This window comes from Sabethes cyaneus, chromosome 1, assembly GCF_943734655.1.
Source record: "Sabethes cyaneus chromosome 1, idSabCyanKW18_F2, whole genome shotgun sequence".
In the NCBI taxonomy this organism is placed as follows: Eukaryota; Metazoa; Arthropoda; class Insecta; order Diptera; family Culicidae; genus Sabethes; species Sabethes cyaneus.
The window spans coordinates 1,756,933-1,774,667 of NC_071353.1; the positions used below are offsets into that span (position 1 = coordinate 1,756,933).

The following is a 17,735-nucleotide window of genomic DNA, read 5'->3' on the forward strand; positions in this document are numbered from 1 at the left end:
TAGGTTTAAACGTCGTAATGAAATCCTCGACCTGTTGGGACAGGGAGTTTCTGTCACTTTTTTTTGCGAAAAACACGTTCAAACTTTGATGACACTTTTCCAACCAATCAGGATGCGAGGATTGCTAGTTGGAAAGTGCTTCATTGTTTTCGATTTTTCAATAGTGTACACTAACGAATTAATAGCGTTCTTCATTGGGGCCAACGCGTAGAAGATGAATATTGAATATTGAAAAATATTGAAAATCGATCGAGAAACCGCTAAGGTATTAGCATTCAAAACCTGACCACTTTTCCAGAAAGATTTTTTGGAATGACATCCTGTCTAGCCAAACCTTGTTGTAAGACGTAGTCCTACATCAAAACCGTCAAAAAGTTTATGCGGTTTTTCATACAAAAAAAATCATTTATAGCTGAAATAACAAAGTATAAGTTTAACAACGAAGACCGGTTTTTATAACTAATCTTTATATAAACTAAATCTATAAAACAATCTGAGTTATTTGTGACATACTTAAAGCATACTTTGTTACAATTTTTGTTATTTTAACTACTAACGAGACCAAGGCTATAAACAAATATTATCGAACCACTAAACCTCGTTAATGACTAATCAACTACCACACTGGTGTTACAGATATTTGATCTAAGCGAATAAACCAGCATCTACCAGTTGGCTTTCAGTTTACAAACAACAATAATTTAATGCTTCGATACATGTTCTCTTGTTGATCGAGCTTCAACAAAAGACACGCTGTTTGGTAGGGTAAATATGCGGCGAACGCAAAACTGCAATCAACAACTCAATCAGATTGCTGTCATAAAAAAAAGCGAAAAAATCCGACTTAGAATTACCGTTTGCCGCAGTAGTGAGATGTGATGATGTAACGCCCCTTCTACGCGTAATAACAATTCCTGTCGTAACCAGCTCGGTTCGAAGTGAGCATTCAGCTCCAGTCAGCGGCGGCAATCTCTCTTGTCTGGTGGGTACTTAAGCAATACTAGAACACATACTCGTCGATTGCCGTAAAGAGCAAGCAATTTTACCTTTCTAAACAGAAGTATATCCGACTTGTGTGGTGTGTATTGCCAAACCGGCGAACCGGATCAAAATCATACTGGCCCGATCGCGATCTGGTCGGGTTTGGAACGATCAATTAACCCAGTTATCTAGCAGGCCAGTCAGTTCTTACGCAAAGTCTACCAATATACCGACCAAAGTCCACTCCGGACTTGCTCCGTCATACGATCCGTCACAAACAACACCCTGTCCGAGCGTTCGATTACTATGCAAATTATCGTACCAAGCCTCTACGACAACTCACCGTACGCCTGTCCGCACCGGACGAACCGCACAACACAAAGCGCAGTCTTTCTCCCAAATATTATGCATATCCGAATACCATCCGTTGCTTCGTGTGTCCCCTCGGACACTGCAGACCCGATTTTCGACTAATTTCGATTGCTATTAATTTGCTTTCCTTTCACCTTTTGTTCGGTGGTCGTTGTCCCACCAACAGCGAACCTCTCCTTGCAATCCGACGCAGTGCCAGTAGAAACAATTTGTCGAGTCAGTACATATTGGGCTAATTAAATTTGTGACAAAAGTGTTCCAAAAAAAGAAGCTACGCTTCGGTGAAATCAAACGCCCAGTTTGACCACATGCATACACACAAACTCACACTAGCAAACTGACACGCATTCTTCGTCGCATCGCTGTATACCTACTCCTTTGGTTGCACGTACCTAGTTCAATATTCAGGGTAGCAATGAATGATTTTGGAAATGTTCTTCAATGTTGGCAGAAAATGGATCGGTAGACTAACCGATTTCGTTTAGATATTCTGAAAAGCAATTCATAGAATTCAAAAGATCGTGAAAATTTTATTGAATTTAGCTAAACCGAGAATGTCATTGGCCATTCCGAGTTCATCAACTTTAGTAGAGTGGCTTTCTACCGGATGGCGGGCGCGCACGGTTTATGGATCTGTCGTCTTAGATGGCTAGGCACTTCCTGTTTCTAGGCATATTATGACTGTCTAGAAGTAATTTAATTTTCATATCTTTCCGGTGGGTTAATAAATAATAATTAAACGATTGAAGTTAAAAGTCTAAATGAAAATTTCAGTTATTCTTAGTATAGCCACGAAAGTGGTATTATATTTTTATGGTTATCGAGCTGAGTTTATGTAGAGTCAAGTAGACCTCCGACTGTGCAACGAACAGCTGATCGACCAAAGCAACTGGCCCACACAGTGACTCGCAATAACACCGGTGGTGGTTGCATATTTTTTCGTTTTCGTTATTTTTTTCCTTCTCTACAAGATTACTGAACCATTTTGCGACTAACCCAAACGGCAATCTAAGCATGACTGGGCAACAAAGTTCGACTTGCATGTTGCTATTGGAACTCGACCATCAAACTGCGAGTTGATCCGCACCACGCTAGCCGGTGTGACCCTGGTGAAGAGCGCTGATCTGTCCGGGTTTGCGGAAGGGACTTCCAACACGAAAATCCTGTTTGTTGTACTGGTCGGTCTTCGGAAACTCGTTCTGTGTTCGGAGTTTAAATTTGAGTGGAATTTCGGTTCATTGAAAGGCAATTGATTACATCGACGGGTAAGGTATATTTTGAGTTGATTTTTGTAGATCGATCTGTCGGACTTGTTGACTCGTAACCAAAATTCTAGGGACAGGAAGTTGTCAATATGATGTCTGGATTGTGACCTTGTCATAATTAAATCTTGTTTTGTTTATCATCAAAGGGCCTAATAAATTGAGGATTCAGTAGATGACCTTCGAATGTGAGTCAATAACTAGCGGTGTAGACGATGTCCAACACCGTAAAAGAAAAAATGGTTAATTCATTTAAACCGCGCTACGCATAACGGTTGCGTTAAAGACTTTACAGTAACTTATGATTATTGCGTTAAATTGCGTTATAATTGGTGATGAAGCTATTTTTGAAGCAACCGCCTTGCTATTTGTACATACATTTAGCAACAACTAAACTTCTGCCTAGCTCGGAGTAATAGAAAGAACTCTAAGAATTCAATTTTTTACTAACCAATTCTTTTCTTTGAATACTAGCGTGGCCGTGCTAGAAATGACTAATCTTCGGAAAATGTAGGGTGTACACATGGGAAGTACGAGTACCAGAAGATGGCGAAAGTTATATCTATACTTTATCAGTTTATTAAAATTTTCGATATTTCAATTATTATTTATCATTGACAGACGTGTTTCTAATAGTTTGTCCACTTAGAGATGAATCACCTGGCTGCAATGCTCTGAAGAATGCGAACAAAATAATTGTGTATCCTCGAAAACAGTGACCTGAAACTATTGAACGCTCCATGAACAGATACTTCCGCCCAGTTAGCTTCGAGGTACAACGCTGATCTAATAAGCCAGTTGTCATAGGTTCAAATCTCTACTAGGTGGTGCTGCTAGATAGAGTCAGTAGAATTGTTGCACTAGCCCCGTAATTGTCCTGTACTTTAATAGGTACAAAAAGGACAATCCGTTTCACCATCCAGCGGTTGACAGTTAGGACATCGAAAATATTTTACAACGTCATTGTGCTGCAGAACAAAAATTTTCTAAAAAAGCATAAGCGTTTTTCAAGCGCTTTCACGCAGTTTATTCGTGAAAACAATATATGTTTCTGTTTTTCATATATGCGTTATTGCTTTCCATGCGAAAATCTTCCAAAAGAAAGACAAAATCGAGATTTTTTTATCAATCTTTGACCGTTTGAAGTTTGACGTTGTTCAAACTTTCACTTTCTGTTCTGTCCCAGAAGCGTCAACACTCAATTTTAAGGAAAGTCAACGTGTGACAGATGGGAACCCAGGTAACCAATAAGCATTAAAATAAGCAGTAAATCAGTCGTTTATTAGCAGGCGTTTTATACGGCAGATTGTTGTTTATCAGCTTTTTGACTGCATAACTGTTGTAAATTCGCATCCATAATTCTATTTAAATTCTTCTTGTTGGTAACTAGCTGCAAATAAGCATTGTCAGCACTATAAGAGGGCTAACTGTAAAGTAGCCGCATATTTTGCCAAAATAGCATTTAAGGCAACTTAAATGCTTATTGGCTTGCTTTTAAATTGCATTGGAAATGCTTATTGGTTACCTGGGGAGGCTCATAGCGATTACGCGTCAGAACAGCAAAACTGAGCGAATGAACAAATATTGGACAAATGGTTGGTTGGCCTCATTTGCCATTTTTTACAAAAAAGGACATTGGTTCGCCACTAGGAACTATCGAGGCATAACATTGCTCAATACGGCGTACAGCGTGCTCTTCCAAACCATTTTTTAGATTTGTCAGCGAATATCTAGCTGGTTTTCGAGAAAGTCGAGCAATAGACCCTCGATATGTTCCAGGAGGACAATATACACAGCATCTATTTTTGGATTTTAAGGCAGCGTACAATTCAGTCAGGCGAAATGAATTATAATATATAATCCTTTCACACGGATTACCAATGAAACTGATTCGAATAACGCTGGATGAGCCCAAATGAAGTGTTAGAACAGCGGGTGAGGCATCAGTCGATATTATGACGTTGGATAGAATAAATCAAGGGGATGCAGATTTGAGTCAGTACAAATTTGTCGTACAACGTTGGATTGAAATTTTAACTCGGACACAGTTTATAAGCTTATAACTGAAGATTTTTAATAAAATTCGAGATTGCCAATTGTCCCAGAAATCCATATTGGCAATTTTCGATTTTCTCGATCAACGTATGTTTTAAAAAATCATAACCCTCGAAACAGGTATCGCAGACCTAAAATTTTATTATAAACAAAAAAAGTTAATTTTCTCTGTGAGCCAGAAAAAGTACTGTAGACAGACCGTTTAGCACAAAATTCATCACGATGCACAGTGGTTCAAACAGCGAAATACGTGATCGTGTGTAATTGTGCCGAAACGTGAAGTTTTTCGCATGTAGTGTCTTTAGGAACATTTCTCGGTATAACAGGCCCCTTCTTGTGAGAGAAATCTTTGGGTGATTAATTCCCTTAAAAGTGAGATACGAAATTTATTTTCCCGTATATTCGAGATACAGGTGTGGTACTTTCGGCAAAGTTGTAGTAAATATTATTACAAACAACTTTGTCAAAGACACCATACTTGTATCTCTTCATGGAAATTATCTATTAAGCGTTATTCGTGGACAAACCCTTTAAAACAGTTTTTAATCCCCAACTTATTCTGTTCAATTTTTACGTGTTCATAGTGTTATAGAAAGTTGTTTATCTTGCTAAAATCAACGTTTCTGTAGAACATTATTATATGTTATTTTCCAAAGTTTCGGAGATTTTGAGCTTTTTTGGTGAAAAATAGCACTTCTTTGAGCTTAAATATTTCCCAAGGTGGCAAATGGTGGCAGATCAAACAACTCCTACCTAAAAGTACAACAAAAAACCTATCTTTGAGCTTAAATATTTCCCAAGGTGGCAAATGGTGGCAGATCAAACAACTCCTACCTAAAAGTACAACAAAAAACCTATAAAAGCAAGTGTCAACTGACTGTATCTGTTTGTATCCAAAAAAGTTATAGTTGTTTTAAAAATCCATCTCAGTCATGTTTACAGAACAATTAAACTGTACTTCGGATGCAATAAACGCCATTTTGTTTACGTTGACAATCTCTTTCTAACAAGTTAAGTTACCAGCCATTTTTCGCCTATTTTCGAGTCGAAAATGAATGTAGACTTAAAATTATTTAACGCAATTAATAAGAGAAAAGCTTCCAAATAACTAACTTATGCCTATTTTGTTTAATTCCTTCGATTGATGTCTTTTCAAAAGAACACACTCTGGCTGGTACCGAATGGCCGAAACATAAATGGTCGAATCACGAATGGCTGAAATCCAAATGACCAACTTTCAACAACAGTCACAAAAGGCCGAGTCAAGAAAGACCGAATTTTCTCAGAATGACTAAGTAAGCAGTACGTCATATATAGTTAATTATGTTAAATAAAGGTGTAGGTGAGATAACTCATCATCAAATGTTGTTTTGGAAAAATGCGGAAGGAGAGAGCAATGCAAAATTGAACAAAATAGACTTAAGTTAGTTATTTGGAAGCTTTTCTCTTATTAATTGCGTCAATTTTAAGTCTACATTCATTTTCAACTCGAAAATAGGCGAAAAAATTGCTGGTATTTTAACTTGTTAGAAAGAGATTGTCAACGTAAACAAAATGGCGTTTATTGCATCCGAAGTACAGTTTAATTGTTCTGTAAACATGACTGAGATGGATTTTTAAAACAACTATAACTTTTTTGGATACAAACAGATACAGTCAGTTGACACTTGCTTTTATAGGTTTTTTGTTGTACTTTTAGGTAGGAGTTGTTTGATCTGCTACCATTTGCCACCTTGGGAAATATTTAAGCTCAAAGAAGTGCTATTTTTCACCAAAAAAGCTCAAAATCTCCGAAACTTTGGAAAATAACATATAATAATGTTCTACAGAAACGTTGATTTTAGCAAGATAAACAACTTTCTATAACACTATGAACACGTAAAAATTGACCAGAATAAGTTGGGGATTAAAAACTGTTTTAAAGGGTTTGTCCACGAATAACGCTTAATAGATAATTTCCATGAAGAGATACAAGTATGGTGTCTTTGACAAAGTTGTTTGTAATAATATTTACTACAACTTTGCCGAAAGTACCACACCTGTATCTCGAATATACGGGAAAATAAATTTCGTATCTCACTTTTAAGGGAATTAATCACCCAAAGATTTCTCTCACAAGAAGGGGCCTGTTATACCGAGAAATGTTCCTAAAGACACTACATGCGAAAAACTTCACGTTTCGGCGCAATAACACACGATCACGTATTTCGCTGTTTGAACCACTGTGCGATGGCAGAAAAATTCAAACAAAAATCAGGAAAACTGTTTAATGCATGAAAAATTTCCAATTTTTTTCTTGTTTTTTCACTGAAGTGGGCTCCTTAGTTTTAGGATTTTTTAAGATAATATATCATTATTTTCAATCCCTTGATTGTACTTCTTCATGTCTTATTCGATACATTGGCATTATTAACAAGCTAATTTGCAAGTGTCGAAAAAAAGCCACTCGTGCGTGCTTCCGCAACTGAAGTGAAGGTTTCGACACACGCTTTAAAAATAATTCTCAGCTGAAGTCATAATCGTTATTCGAGTTAATTGATAGCTTTACAAAATAAAATTCAAACCTCTGCGCCTAGGAACAATATACAATGCAAACAAAAACTTACTTCATCTCGAGGCGCGCAAAGAAAAACCTACCCAGAGTATGAGCATAATAATACAAATAAGCAACAAATGTCAATCATTGCGACCAGTAGTCATGTGCAGGTCATTCAATTTGTTTCCATTTCATAATGTGCTTGCAATTAAGAAACTGATACAAAAACATACAAAATACGGACAAACAGTAACCTCAACCTGTCGAGCACTAACCAGAGGTTTCATTCCGATCATTGAACGGTATTGTAGTAGATCTTTTTCCGGGATCAAATTCCATCTCAAGTTGCTATTTATATGGAAACATCTCTGTGTAGCATCATTCATCGCATCGAAATTAAGCTACAAAAACGCCACACTTACGTCCCCTACTTGCAAACGGCGGAAGATGAAGCAGACCAAACGGGTCTACGAGAAGGTCAATCGAACGATACTCTTTCGAGCTACAAATCAAATCAGCTGCTAGTAGAGGGGATTTCGATCAGTAACGCTGCGGGTTGCTATCCAATCAATAAACGTATCGGTTTGGAGCACATGCACTTGAACCGAGCTACCAGTTTGAAATTGTGATTCAATTACTGGTATTATTATTTCCTGAACCAGATTAGCCGTAGAGTTCCCCACATCCAACACTTTGATCCGGGTGTAATCAGCTGATTCAGCTGACGGGCATGTCGAATAAACGCTTTTGAATTTAAACCAAAGTGAATCATAAGCGTAACGCTTCAACATTGCCTGATATCACCGAATTTTTCTTATCACTTGTCGCAGAAATGATAACAGTAATAAATTACGTAGTCTGCAAGTATTTTTGTACCAGCATGATGATTTTATGGTCGACCCAGGGGTAACTTTTTGGTTTCAAAATAGCAACAACGACCTTAAAGCTTATCAGCCTTTTCAATTGCCTTTCGAATAGATACTTTAAACTGTATATTCAAAAACAGACACCGATTGCGTATCAACCGGCTAAAATTGATAAAATGGCGATAAATTTTAGCGTAGTAGTAAGGAACTGCTTTTGTCTTTTTCATCGTCGGAGAAAAATTAAAATGCATAGAGATGTACTGTCAATGGAACTGACGGTATTTGTTATTAAAAGGAACACAAGATTAAAATTATATAGTCTTACTGTAAAACTATGTTTTGGCGCTTCTTAAATTCTAATTTAAACTGAGTCATTTCAAAAAGCAATATTTAAAATACGATACGATACTAAATGAGGAGAGCATGCCATCCTTTTTAGGTGGATTAAGCCCTATTTTTTCTCAACTTGCATCAATCACGTCGAGAATATCGTATGCTTCTCTGTTCTGGCACAATGAAAATAATGGCAAATAATTCTTGTCCTCCAACAGTGAACTGATATTCCCTTTTCCTGGCTTCCCACAGTCATCAACACAATCTTTTCACTTCGTGCGGAAAGAGAGAAAATGTTTACGGAGCAAGAAAATCCTCTTACTAGGCACCACTGTAAACTTTGGGAGAACGACACTTACAGATTTCGAATAGACAAAATATAATCAATTTTTGCTTATTTCCAGTGCAACATCCTCTGAAAATCTTACTTAGGAAATAATTACTCGGAACAATGAGCCACCCATAACCCTATGGCACTCCGATCCTAGGTGCGGTCACACCTACCGCCTCTCCCCATCAAAATCATATGCTTTTTATGTGCTCTGCTACCTCCAACCCGCAACTTGTTTTCGCTTCAGGATCACTTACTTGCTAATCGGATTCACTAGCGTTTAAAAGGAACACGATCACTACAAAAACCGAAAGGCCCAAAACTTTTTTTCTTGTTTTAGTTTACAGCGTCTGCTGGTTTTTCCGAGCCCAATACGGCCTACTCTACAACACACTGCACAGCGAAAATAGTAATGCACAAGGAACAAGTCATGAGTCAGTGCACCAGCAGTACTCTTACTACATACAGTGACATAATTTCACTTCACACACAGTCGCAATCAGCAAAGCCAACACAGAGAAACGATAGTAGTTGGCGACGAAGCACGTGTTTCTTCACGCCGCACTGTCCTTGTCTCGCGGACTCGCGGTTGCGATACTACTCGCGAACGTACGATATGATTCGACCTGTGTGGCATCTATCGTCCGATATGTTTCCCGGTCTCCGACAAGGAATATGCGGGTGTTTGTGAAAAGGGTTAGAATTGTCTTCATGTCAGTGATGCTAGAAGCGATGAAAATTCGTTTATTCATGTTGATTCAAAAGAAAAGCTGATACAGTCCAGCAATTCTCGTTTGATGTTTTGTGTTCGTATGTGAGCGCTAATCAAAAATTCACATGCGAATTTCGGAGGAACCGGTTTCGGCTAATTAAATTTACCTCGGTTTAGGCCCAGAAGAACTATTTGATGGCAACTGAATGCCAAACAATAACATGGCATATCTGCTCAATCGGGTTTTAATGGTTCGGTAATTTGATCTAAAGAAACTGACCTGAAATATATGGCAATACCATTAACCCTGCGGTTATTTTCCGTCCTTTTCGATCACTTTTACGTTTGGCCATAGGCCAAAAATACCCGCTAGTCTGATAAATCAGTCGTGTTTAAATCTCGATTGGGAGAGGTTTCTATTAGATCAATAAGATTCTTTTTAAAAAGAATAAAACTTTTATTAGATCAATAAAATCGTAAGACTTGCCCCGTAACGTTTTATAACCGTTAGCGTTTTTGTTAGCTTCCGCTAAATTTATGTACTGCTAACTTATTTTTGGAAAGAGGAAATTTGTTGAGAAATAGAAAAATGTTCTTTAAATTCTACTATTTAGTTGTCAACAAAGGAGACTTTTTGAGTTCCTCGGACATGATTTATCTCAAAAAATTATAAGCCTTAATGGCCTAAACTGCCCTTGGATTTATACAGTTCAATTCAATTTATTTTTCATTGGTTTATCAATACATTGTAGGTAATAGTGTACCTGAGCTGAGATATGTGATAACTTTCAACAACTTCTTTATTCAAAATTGCAAGAGTGAATGAGGATCTATTAATTAATATTTGGGCAATTGAAGGAAAAATTTGAAAAAAACCCTCGATAATTGTAAGAAAGTTAAGGGATAGTTAAAGGAAAGGTTTTTTTACTATTCTAATATCACAGTTTATACAGCTAAATGCTCCAGCAATGGGTTTGCTGAGGTAGAACATCCGTCCCAAAACTTAGGAAGTATTCGCTGGAACCAGCCGTCAAGTTCCATTGGATTTATAGTTGACGTAAAAGGCAATATGACCAAAATGCACTTTTTCGGTTCTACGTATTCTTAACTGTGTAGTCTATATGCCCAATACACAAACTACATTTGTTTGTTCGAAAATATTCGATAAATTTGGGAAAATAGAGGTACTCTACAAGTGGTTTCATAGTTGACGTAACTCCCCGCATAATCAAACAGCACAGTAACCTGTTTTTCAATAGCTTTACGCTATTGAAAAACAGGTTACTGTTATGAGAATAATCTTTCAACAAACAGTCTGGTTATTCGCATAAACTGGCGAATGAATTTTTAAACATAATAAACGAGAAATGAATCAGAAAACCGCTCTAGTTTTTATTAATACACTCTACTAAATTGATAGATTTTTTGATTGAAAAAGTACACAGTTAAGATTATATGCCCAATCATGGTGTCGGTAGCTACGTCAACTATGAATCCATGGGTAGTAAAGTATTCTCATCAACCAAGGAAAATTATTACAGCGATACCTCGATAAAAGACAGCCTCGCTATAAAACAACCTCGATATAAGACCATTTTTATCTCGATAAGATAAGACAAATCCCTTTGACATAGCTGGTAATGATCTAATTTTCCGTTTTAAAATCGGTGCCATGAAGATGTTCATTATTCTAAAATTAATAGCTTAAACAATTTTATAAATAATTCAAAAAAACGTAAACACACCACACAGAGTAAAATTGGTGACCGCTAATGCAATTTTTTTATGTTTCGATATAAGAAAATTTCGATATAAAACAACTTTTTGAAATTATAAATTGTCTTATATCGAGGTATCCCCGTATCTGGAAGTTTTCCACAAAACTTTCCATGGCAGCGAAAAATTCCAAAACAAACTGAGAAAATCTACGCCCCTTAGAAAGATTAAGAACGTTTTAATCATATCGTGCGCTAATGGATGTACACTCAAGTCGCTGTTACCCGCGAAAGATACGTCCCGAGTAAATCGAAACCGCGTTAAAAAACAGCGTAAATTCCGAAATTCGCCTAAAAAAACCGCGTAAATTCCGAAATTTGCGTAAAAAAACCGCGTAAATTTCGAAAATCGCGTAAAAAACCGCGTAAATTCCGAAATTCACGTAAAAAGGCAGCGTAAATTCCGAAATTTGCGTAAAAAAAACCGCGTAAATTCCAAAATTTGCGTAAAAAACCAAAATTTCACGTAAAAAAACTTTGTGGATTTCAACACTACGCAAAAATAGACGTTTTGAGCACATCCGCGTAAATTCCGAAATTCGCGTAAAAAACAAACTGCGTAAAAAGCGACTTCAGTGTACAATGGTTCGATTTTGGCGTGCTTCGATTTTGGCAACAAAAGTATGCATTTTTGGTCACAGATCAAATCAGTCAATAGGATTGTTGCACTAGCCCTGTATTGTACTGTTTTCTAATAGCCGGCTGTGAAGTCTGTCGTTAAAGAAGGGTCAAGTCCTAAAAAGGACGTTTACAGGGTGTCGATTATCTAATGAAAATAAAATTCCCTGATTTTTCTAGGGGTATTTCAAAAAATTCCAGACGCAAAATATCTCCTTATCACTATCACTTATCAAAGTGTTTAATTGGTTGTTTACTCTTGAATTATCGTCTCCTAAAGAATTCATTTTTCCTTTTTAATTCAAATTCGTCTTGCAAAAATAAAATTAATTCGAACTTAATGAACGCACATCGAAATTAAAAAATCAAGCTTAATAAAAATTGCAAGATGTCATTTCGGAAAAAATTGGCCATAACAAATATTTAAAGAAGTTTTTGTCCTTCCGGTGTTGGGCAACTGACGAAAAAAAAACAATGAGATTTTTTAATCGAGCAATAAAACTGCGTTTTTAGCATTTTTACTTAAACTTTAAACGTGAAAACTAAATCTATTCTTGTTTTTTAAATATCCGTTATTAATTTACATGCAAAAATATACAAAAAGAAAGACAAAACAGTATAAATTTTTTTGCCGATTTTCGGAAATTCCGTTCTATTTCTATTTCGAGTTTTTTAGTTCTGAAAATTTGAGTACGAGTGTTACGAGTTTTGCATTTTTTAATAAGGTATTTTTTAAAGTTTTTGTTCTTGCAATGTTGAGTCACTGAAGAGGGAGAAGAGACGAAAAACAATGAGATTTTACCAACAAAAAAAATTCTAAAATTTAATCATGAAAACCAACCTACCAAATGAGAGAAAAAACGGACGATTTTTTTTTGCCGATTTTCCTAAATTACATCTTTTGAATTTCCACTTCTCTTTCATGCTAAGAGCGTTAACACTTCGTATGACGTTTTTACGACTATAAAGTCCATAGACAAGTATACAAGAAAACTTTTACTCGAGTTCAACAATTTTTTTTGCCCTCCGATTTTAAAACCAATTATGAAGACCCTCCCCCCGGTGACAAAAACTTTGAAAATAATTTGTAATGGCCTTATCAGATAACAAAATTTTTGGGAATTATTTCTATCCGCCGACACATTGGCGATGAAATTCCATGCAGTGATAAAAAAGTTATTGATGTCTGAAATCCTACATTCAAACGTTACAGATCCGTTTTCGTTTTCACTAAGCGCTACCCAGTATAGTAAATGAAGACGTATTCCTACGTCAAAAAGAAAAGCAGAATCTGTGTTACAAATTTGTTTAGATCCAGTTTAAAATCATAGTGCAACTATCTCTTAATTGAACGTTTTAATTCGATGAAAACTATCCCAATACAACAAACACTTCGTGAATAACTCATGATTTTAATTTATCGCAGTTCTATTTTGTATCTTGGCATCCCGGATGAAATTAAATGTCAAAAATTCTAACCAACGCATACTATCAAACGCCCTTTTGATCAAATTAGAATAGAAGAGACCGGTTCTCTACAAATAAAAGTCTTACACCCCACCCGCTAATGCTTTCTTCTGCTCGCAACACAATCCTACTGTTATCCCTTTGCCCATTCAACAGTCCAACTCAAGCGTCAATTATAAATAGAAAATTGCCTCAACGCACATTATTCACGTTCTTCTCCAAACAGCATTACAACACAAACAACTAATGTTGCAATAGTTATCATCATCGCCAACATTGATTCATCTTCGAAATAAATACATACCAGTTGAGTTGAGAGCAATCCGATGCTGATGTTGTTGCTACTGCTATTGTTGGCTGTTCAAAAAGTATGCGAATGATTCGTATGTGTTTAATCCAAAGCGTGACGGCCAAGCTCGATCAGCCGACGATGATTTTAAACGTCAAACACTAGAGCGAGATAAAACAAAAAATATCTCAATTCACCACCACACTACTTTTCTTGCGTCTTCTTTTCAAAACCAGGAAAAGAAACCAGCCAAACACGGTGAGGTGGTGAAGAGAGGAGAATAAAAAAACAAGCTGACACAGAAATGCGCTAAAATATATAAAACTATTTTTTCTTTTTGCGGCCACAAAAATACTGTTCACGACGTCGCGACACAAAAACCGTGCAGAAGCGCCAGCTGTCGGCTGCGATCCGAATCCGAGACCGAGGCTACCAAACGACGAGCACCACGCGTCCAACGAAATATGAAACCGAAAAGAAAAATCTGCGGCAGCAACGGGAAAACGCAGCACATCACAAAATTCAGCTCACGCACACATCATGCATGGCGGTTTTCTTTAGGTTTGCAGAAAAAATATCAAAAAAACACACCACTACTAACGGTAAAGCGGGAAATATCACGTATTGAATCACCGGTTCACTTTCGCCGTGTGTGAGTGCGTCTCCTGAATCCCGAAGAAAGTACGAAACCTTATCGACGAAGGACCTCCCGTCGGTATAAAATGCAACGGTATTTAGCGGTGGCAATATATCAAAACGATTAAACCATGGTAAACGGCACCAACAGCCGGAAACAAAAATATACACCGCAACACTTTGCCAAAGAAGGGCTTAAGCACCAAACTGAACCTTCACCGAATGGGTAAAATGCTCAACACCTGACAATGGAAGAAACGTACCCGAAAAGTGCTCGTTCCAACGCAACCAACAAACGCGAGAGCTCAACCTAAACTGCTGCCGCACGGACCCAGTGCAAACGGTAAATACGAACCGTATCATATGCGCCCCATTCATATAATATAGATGTTGAGTAGTTGTGTGAGGTGTTTTCTGGATATTGGTATACGGATCTGGGTACATACAACGAGCGTGAGAGCGAGAACGAATGCTACTGCGCTAGTGTGAGCTTGAGCTGCTGCCGGTTTTGGCAGTCTGTTCGTATCGTTTTCGTGACTGTGGTAATTTTTCCGTCGTCATTTGCGGACCCAGTAGAAAAAGCATGGCGACCATTGTATCGTCGTATTAGAGATGTGCATTTTGTTAATTCTATCTAGAAATACTGCCGAAACTCGGTTGAAAGAACACTGTACACTGAAAAAACTTTTCGTATAGTTTCTATGTGTACCACACATAGATTTTTGCAATGTGCCCAGTCAATGAACTTTATATGCCAAACAGTTATAATTTATGGGTACGCGAAACTTTTGCACATACTATTCATATGCGTATATTTTTTATGTGTATAATTGCACATACTATTTATATCCGTATAATTTTTATGTGTATTTCTAGGCAAATTGTGCTTATATGCGGCACATGATAATCATCTGGGATTTCATATGGAAATTTACCATTAGTTATGTGCAGAATATTTTGAGTGTAGACCAGAGATAGCGCTGTTGGCAGTGTAATTAGTCCGCCGAAAAGGTAAGTTTAGTAGAGATAACCTACGCAGTGATTTCGTTGGTGCATTCAAGTTGATTTGACGGAGGATGGTAGGGCAGTCGATGTTGGACGTCAAGATATCCGAAACAACCATGGCGCGCGCTGTTTCTCGGCGAAGTTCTACAGTATCGATTCGAATGAGTTGGCAACGATCCTCGTATCGAGTATTCCTCATTGGCTGTCGCCATGGAAGCAATCGAAGAATATAGCGTACGAAGCGACGCTGGATGCTTTTGATGCGGTAGATAGTGTTATTATAGTGAGGAATCCATACTACGGAACAGTATTCTAGGGAAGCTCGAACCAGTGACACGTAGAATGCCAAACAAACCAAACCAAACATTCAATGCTGTTAAAGTCATGTGTCATTCAAGTATCACATTCAATAGAATTCATCTTAGAAGGCTCAGTCTAGTTCCGCCAATGGCCAGAAGCAAACTGCGTTGTAACCCACTGCTTTAAGATTCGAAAACGAAACACTGAATTTTTGACTTTCAAAAGCAGTTTTTATGCTCAAAATAAAATTCATTTCATGAAATTATATTCATTCTGTTCTGATAGTTTACAGGTAGGTAGCTGTTAGTTCGAATACAAGCAGAAGGTTGCCTTCCAACGTAATAGGTACACCGCACATCAAAACTTTGCGCCTATGCATTTATGTAGCCGTGATAAGCGGAAGAGAGGAGACGCAAAGAAGTCTATTTGAAAAATTACCCGAGAATTTTTTAATACTGTAGTAATTTAAATTGTTGGAAAACTACTCTAAATCTGAGTTTGTATACTTTATTGGCAAGAAAACAATTTCTTGGGCTCAAGCGACTTGACCCTTCTTTATCAACAGACTTCACAGCTATTAGAGTACAGGACAGTTACGACACCAGTGCAACAATTCTACTGACTCTATCTAGCAGCACCGCCTACTGTTTTACCTGACTCACTGCGAATATGCGTATTATTGAAATAAAACGTAACCATACGCTTTATTCGTTTATAACGCATATGCAGTTAATATCGATAACAAACGATTTTTTGTAAGTTGTGCTTTTGTTATTGCATTTAATTTGTAAAAAGTTGCATAAATAACAATTCAGTTTCACAATACAATTATTGCGTACTACTGGCACATGAAATATAACGTTTAAGTATGTTATTTTTAGTGACCAAATTAACGATATTTTCGATACAAGGGCGATATTTTTCGAAACCTTTCGAACCAACACGATCCCGCGAACACAACGCATATTCGCAGTGAGTCAGGTAATACAGTAGCCGTGATTCGAACATACGACTGGCATGTCAGGCCAGCATCGTACCTCGAAACCAACTAAGCATTTAAAGGCATTTTCGGTAGTTTATACCAAGTTTCAGCTAAATCCAACCTATTTGAATTAGAGAAATTATAGAAAAAAATGACCACGTAACTCACGTAAACCAAGGATTCAAAAGCTCCCGAAACAATTGCTTGCAAAATAACCGAGTATTTAATAAGTATCTATGATCGAAGCAGAACGAAATTAAACAACATTATACTCAATAATAGCCTCTCAGTTGGCGTCGAGGTATGATGCTGGCCTAATAAGTCGTATGTTCGAATCTCGATTGGGAGAGGCTGTTAGAATCAATAGGATCGTAGAAACTGGCCTTGCAATTGTCCTGTATACTAAAAGCTGGCTGCGAAGTCTGTCGTATAAAAACAGAAGGTCAAGTTTCGATAACGGAATGTAGCATAGCACCTCCTACCAAACATTTTTGTTGAATAACTGCTTGTCAAACGCTTGTTACTTACTAATTAGCTGTCCAATGGTTGAACAAACTACTATTCAAAAAAATTGTTTGTTGGGCTAGGCTTTTACACTCAATAATGTTTAATGATGACAGATAAACATGAAGTGACTTTAATCTTACTACAGTAGTTTCATTAATTTACATGCAAACACATTTAAAAGTGTAGATCCAAGTGATAAACCAAGCGCCTATGAGAAAAAAACTTATACAAATTAAATTGGTTGCGATAGGATATCTATGATGAACTACATCCCCGAAACTTCGAAGTCGTAGCACTGCAGGAACTTTGCTGGACAGGACAGAAGGTATGGAAAAGCGGGCATCAAGCGGCTACTTTCTACCAGAGCTGTGGCACCACCAACGAGCTGGGAACCGGCTTTATAGTACCACCCAGATAACACAAAATCGTAATAGAAAGTTCATAATAAATCGTTTTCATGTCAATTTCACATTGGAATTGTATAATAATTAGAGTATGTCAAATCGAAGTGAACAATAAGTTGTTTTGCAGTCGTGCGTGCCTTCATATACAATTCATGACTGTGAATTATAAAGCAGGATAGACAGTTGCAATATTTGATTATATCTTAATCATATATTCAGGAGTATTTAGTTGCGTGTTATAAAAACTACGCAAAAAAGAATTACAAATAATTGTCAAAGCTTTCGCACGTATATCGCCTCCACT

General features: G+C 37.2%; 1 protein-coding gene across 1 annotated transcript in view; it reads right to left on the bottom strand.

Annotated features, from left to right (window-relative positions):
- Positions 1–14,018, bottom strand: part of LOC128732812 (elongation of very long chain fatty acids protein 7) — a 46,466-nt gene extending 32,448 nt beyond the window's left edge. Inside the window, exon 1 of the mRNA XM_053826210.1 lies at positions 13,613–14,018. The gene's annotated coding sequence lies outside the window, so the exon portion shown is untranslated. The remainder of the gene's footprint in view (positions 1–13,612) is intronic.
- Positions 14,019–17,735: the final 3,717 nt, after the last annotated feature.